The 6,178-nt window shown below is 45.2% G+C and overlaps 1 protein-coding gene across 3 annotated transcripts in view; it reads left to right on the plus strand.

Annotated features, from left to right (window-relative positions):
* The first annotated feature begins 1,184 nt into the window (after positions 1 to 1,184).
* tnrc6c2 (trinucleotide repeat containing adaptor 6C2) overlaps positions 1,185 to 6,178 on the plus strand; it is a 56,858-nt gene continuing 51,864 nt past the window's right edge. For 2 of the 3 annotated variants that reach the window (XM_072683299.1, XM_072683301.1), the window contains exon 1: positions 1,186 to 1,223. The gene's annotated coding sequence lies outside the window, so the exon portion shown is untranslated. Of the gene's footprint in view, positions 1,224 to 6,178 lie in introns of all 3 variants that reach the window. The other variant, XM_072683297.1, reaches the window with a different exon arrangement.

The raw sequence follows: 6,178 nt of genomic DNA on the forward strand, positions 1-6,178 counted from the left end.
ACGTTCAGCTACTTTAAGTTGCACCCATTGCTGACACAGATGTGCAAATGCACACACACAGCTTGTCTAGTCCCTGTAGAGAAGAAGTACTGCCAATAGAATAGGACTCTCTGGAGCAGATCAACATCATGACCCTATTGGCTCCATGCTGCCTAATGCCAGGCGTGGACTAGAGGGGTATAAAGCCCCCCAGCATTGAGGAGCTGTGGAGCAGTGGAGGAGCTGTGTTCTCTAGAATGATGGTGGAGGAGCTCCATCCAGTACTAGATACAGTATCTCTGTCTCTAATAGAGTATCTCTGAGCGTCAGAGCAGAGCGGTGTTTAACAGCTCTGCACTCCTGATGAAGCTCAGAAGCTCATTAATGTTTTAAGAAAATACTGAAATATGACCCTAATAAATTCAGTATTTTTCTGCATAATTGACACAATTTATATTTATTGAATTTATATTTTATACTTATTTAATTATAATTATATTTAACAGAATGAAAAAAAAAAACATGCTTTTTTGCAGTGTTTTAAATGCAGGAAGTAAACAGTAATGGGTGGGGCTAAACTGCTGTAGGCTGAATGGGTGGGGCTAAGCTGCTGTAGGCTGAATGGGTGGGGCTAAGCTGCTGTAGGCTGAATGGGTGGGGCTAAGCTGCTTATATATATACAGCTTTGGCTCCTTAAAGGAAAAATTGTGATCAAATGAAACAACGGAATAAAATTAGATGATGTCATAATGGGCTGCCGTCCAATCAGCTGCTGTTACTAGGCAGTTTGTGCAGTTGCTGTACACTGATTATTGTTGTTATTTACAGGCTCTGTGGAACTCCTCTAAATGTGCAGGTGCTGTAGACGTTACTCCCACAGAGACGAGTAGCATGACGGACTTGATCACAGTTACTGTAGAACCCCTGTGTCGCTCTCAGGTACTCGCTTCCATAAGCTGGGAATTCTTTTAGGCCCTTTACATAATTATATATACATTACATTGATTATGATGATCACCTGTGTGTGTGTGTGTGTGTGTGTGTGTGTTAGAGAATGTGACAGTGAGCGCTGGTGTCAGACAGATCTTCAACACACACGTCTTCCTCAAATCCTCGCTCGCCCCCAGAGGAAGAGAAAGAAAGGTTTCGGCCGATTTTTCGTCCGCGAGGATCGTCCGGCTCCGAAGAGAAAGCTTCAGATCGCCACGGCGACTGCGTCTGTGTCGTACACCCACAACGGCAAGGTAATTTAGCGCTAATTGATCCGCTCTCGTTAAACACGCTGGAGTCTGAATCGCCTGCATTCGTTTCGGTAATTAGCCCAAAATCTGTAATTGTGGTGTTTTATGGGGACGGCGCCCCTCCCTCACTTTGTTCGCTTGTTTTGTGTGTCCGCAATACCCTTGAGCCCACACACACACACACACACACACACACACACACACACACACACACACACACACTCGTACACTCACATACAAACATGCTGTTTGTTGTTACGTCTATGTAAATTCCCAACATCCATCTGTTCATTTGGGTTCATTTTGATTTCCCTTGTTTGTTGGTGTGCCCCCCCACACACATACACATATACACATACACATATATATATATATATATATATATATATATATATATATATATATATATATATATATATATATATATGCATATACACACACACACACACACACACACACACACACACACACAGAGACAGACACCAATCTATTTCTGCACTTACACCCTTGCCACTCATTGTGTCTCCTGGCTCAGTGCCAGGCTCTCAGTCTTCAGTGGGCGGGGTTTTAGCCCTGCCCATATGCAAATTAGCCTTCTTTTGATTAAAAGACAGCTGCAAATGTAATTAGATTCAGTAACGGTGAGGGAAGAGTAGCGGCGCTCTCTGGGGGCGAGCGGTTTGCTCAGATTGATGTTTGTGGGTGTTGTGTTGGATGTAAACACACAGCCGGTCCGTCCCTGCGCTGCTGGTTGTACTGGGAGGCGCGCTGGATCAAGGTTGGCTCGGCCCAGTTTATTCGCTTGTTTGGAGAGCAAGCTTGACAAACAGAACCGGAACTTTGACTAGTTTAGTCGCTCCCCTCAGTATCTAGCACTCCCCATTTCGAACAGTGCGGCCAGCCCTGCTGTCCCCTAGGTTCTGTTCCGTCAGAGAACTTTGCTGACTTACGTCTCTGAGGAACATCAGCAAATCAGGAACACTGAAACTGAACTGTCGGGAATTTCACACAGTGTGGAACATAAACAGTGACCAGGTGCAGCTTTAGTGATCCGCCTGCTGTTATAGGAGACAGTACACAGGGTAGATGTTTCTGATAAAGTGGCCAGGGAGTGGAAGCACAAGGTAGGGGTTTCTAATAAAGTGGCCAGTGAGTGGAAGCGCAAGGTAGGTGTTTCTAATAAAGTGGCCAGTGAGTGGAAGCACAAGGTAGGTGTTTCTAATAAAGTGGCCAGTGAGTGGAAGCACAAGGTAGGTGTTTCTAATAAAGTGGCCAGTGAGTGGAAGCACAAGGTAGGTGTTTCTAATAAAGTGGCCAGTGAGTGGAAGCACAAGGTAGGTGTTTCTAATAAAGTGGCCAGTAAGTGGAAGCACAAGGTAGGTGTTTCTAATAAAGTGGCCAGTGAGTGGAAGCACAAGGTAGGTGTTTCTAATAAAGTGGATCAGCATTTCTAAGGATTTTAGATTCAAACAGAATAAGCATTGCAACTGTTGCCTCCTAGTGTCCGTCTGTATTACTGCACATCAGTGTGTAAGATTGATTATAGTGGGTATAGTCTGTCTCTCTCTCTCTCTCTCTCTCTCTCTCTCTCTCACACTGTATCTCTGTCCCTCTTTCTCTCCCTCACTGTATCTCTTTCTCTCTCGCTCCCTGCCTCTCTGTCTCTGTCACTCTCCGGTCTTATCGACTCTCTGTTTAGGAAAACACACTTAAATTCCCCCTTATTTACATTTATATGATCAGATTTACCACCTTATGGTTACTATGCAAATTTGCCCTTTCCCCAGAACCTGGTCAGCGTGATAGAAAATAACAGCACTGCCCTCCAGGAAGAATCTGGGTTCAAGTTGACTGCTTTTCGCAAACCTCATGAATTTGATAATGACAGATTTTGTTTACGTGGACCGTGCCGAGGCCTTATCAGGGTATATTTTGAGGCATGTAACCTCATCTAAAATATAAAGCTGTGCGCTGAAGGTCTGTATGGGACGTGTAAGAATGCCTGTGGCTCGTCACGTGACTCGCGCTCCAGATTTACTCCAAATGTGTTCCGAAATTCCTCTAACCTCGCAGTTCCTGAGCACCATGAATTCAGCCAGAGGTCACCCTGCTGACCGAGTGTGGGGGGATTGAGCACAGTGGTCTTTATTCTGGTGTTCAAGCAGCTGCTAGACTCATATACTCCTCATCATAGCCTTATCCTTCTGTTAGCAAGGTACACATTGCAGGAGTGTGTGTGTGTGTGTGTGTGTGTGTGTGTGTATGTCTCTTCATCTCCATATAAATGAAGGACTGGTGTGTTACAGAGGAGACAGGAGCTCACTGATAGATCTACTGCTTCACTGTTCAAATGATAAACACGTATCGTCCTCAATTCTGCTTTTGCTTCTTCATGGCTTCAGTCAGAACGTTTCTCTGACAGTAATTAATCTCTCACTGTTCAGCTTCACAGACAAACCTTTAAACCTCCAGATGTTTCGTGTTACTGAGTTATTATTCTGTAATCACTGTGAAAGATTCAGTAATGAATCATTAAACTGGATGACAGATTGGGGGAATTGAAGATGGGGGTTTGATAGAATGGAGGACTGTAGTTTGGGAGGATTGAGGGCGAGATTTTGGGAGAACCGACATGTCTTGAACTGGTCGAGGACAGTGGATGGAGGGCGGCAGCTGTTTGGGAGGATTGAAGACGGTAGTGTGAGGATGGAGGATGCTTTTTAAGGAGGTTTGAGGAGGTCGAATATATATATGGCTACAGCAGTGTAATGCCAGTTTTCACTTTAGAGGCAGAGGAGACCTGTCTCCAACACTTACTGTTCATTGTGTGTGTGTGTGTGTGTGTGTGTGTGTGTGTGTGTGTGTGTGTGTACCTGGCTGGCTGAAATGCTGATGTGGTGTATTTTACAGGCACTCCTGCAAAACCTAATAATATAATCAGATAATATGAAATTCATTTTCTCCCTGACTGGGTGTTGAAATGAAGGAGAGGAGATGGAGTTTATACCTTTACAAACACCCCCCCCACACACACACACACCCCCACACACACACACACATATATATATATATATACACACACCCCACATGGACTGGAGCTGCCATTAACAAATAGGAATGCCCAAACAGATATGTTCACTAATAGGCTTACATGCATACACACCAGCACATTCACCTCAGTGGTACACACACACACACACACACACACACACCACACACACACACACACACACACACACTCATTGACCCTCTCACCTCAGCACTTAGCCTCCTCTCCTCCTCTGTGTAATTCACTCCATATTGGAGCCGAATTGGTGCTATTAAAGGCTGATTAGAAGGCCAGTGGGATCAGAGCTGCAGGGGAAACCGTTAGCTGTTAGTTTATGCTAACAGCTATACATACATAATAAACTGCTTAAATTAGCACACACACATTTACACTTAGACACACACACACACACACACACACACACAAACAGTGTGAATGTGTAATGATTAATAGCCCAAGTATTCTGGTTAGAAAAAGATTGACATTGATTTTTTTTCTTGTTATTTATTTACTAAAAAGTGCTCTATAATGATCATATGATCCACACGCTCATTCTGACAGACTGTAATACACTACAGGAAGCGTAGGGGGCGCTCTATAATGCTCTATAATGATCATATGATCCACACGCTCATTCTGACAGACTGTAATACACTACAGGAAGCGTAGGGGGCGCTCTATAATGCTCTATAATGATCATATGATCCACACGCTCATTCTGACAGACTGTAATACACTACAGGAAGCGTAGGGGGCGCTCTATAATGCTCTATAATGATCATATGATCCACACGCTCATTCTGACAGACTGTAATACACTACAGGAAGCGTAGGGGGCGCTCTATAATGCTCTATAATGATCATATGATCCACACGCTCATTCTGACAGACTGTAATACACTACAGGAAGCGTAGGGGGCGCTCTATAATGCTCTATAATGATCATATGATCCACACGCTCATTCTGACAGACTGTAATACACTACAGATTAGTTTCTGATGGTTTGGGGTTCGAGTTGAAGCTGTACGGCTGCAGATACTGAAGATCATGGCTGAGAGTTGTTCAAGTGGCCAAATTGGGCGTTTTATTACAGAGATGAAGTGAGAACCTCCTGCAGGAGTTAATTGGTGGACGGGCAGCAGGTGCAGCTTTCTGAGAGAGATTTGAGCTCAGAGCTTCACTCAGATTGCTTCAGTATGCCATCCATCATACACACACACACACACACACACACACACACACACACACACACACACACACACACTAACGTACACCTGAGCGCATTTGTCATCTGCCGTTCCACGCTCGTTCTCCCGTGCACTTGCTCATGCGAAAACTTGCACCAATATGCAAAAAGAGGCGTGAGGTGTGTGAGGTGTGCGCGGGTTGCCCCGGCAACGGGGAGGTTATTTTCAAACCCTGATGGAAATCGATGTCATGTGCCAACCTACTGCGGCCTCGTACAGATGAGAAAAACAGGGAGGGGAGAGAGAGAGAGAGACAGAGAGAGAGAGGGTGAGTGAGTGTGTCGGGTTTTCAGGGGGTGGTGGGGGGTGGGGGGGTTAGGGTGAGGAGGGGAGGGGAGGAAGGACAAAGAGAAGAAAGAAGAAAAGGAGGAGGAAAAGAAATCACGTTTTTGCTCGATGGCGACGCTGGAAAGCAATTCTGCATTTCATTAATGTCCCCGTCCCCCCCGGTCCCCCCATCCCCCCGTCCCCTCGGCCTCATAAATCTACTGCTGCATTTGTTTATGCATGGAGGAAAACCAATCAGAGAGAGTCATAACAGGAGGAGAGGAGGGAGAAGCAAAGACAGAGGAGAGGAGAGATTGGGAGAGAAGATGAAGAGAAGGACAGGAGAAAGACGAGACGGAGACGAGAACAGGAGGAGAAATGGGGGGACCGTGAA

Source organism: Salminus brasiliensis, chromosome 7 (assembly GCF_030463535.1).
Source record: "Salminus brasiliensis chromosome 7, fSalBra1.hap2, whole genome shotgun sequence".
Lineage (NCBI taxonomy): Eukaryota > Metazoa > Chordata > Actinopteri > Characiformes > Bryconidae > Salminus > Salminus brasiliensis.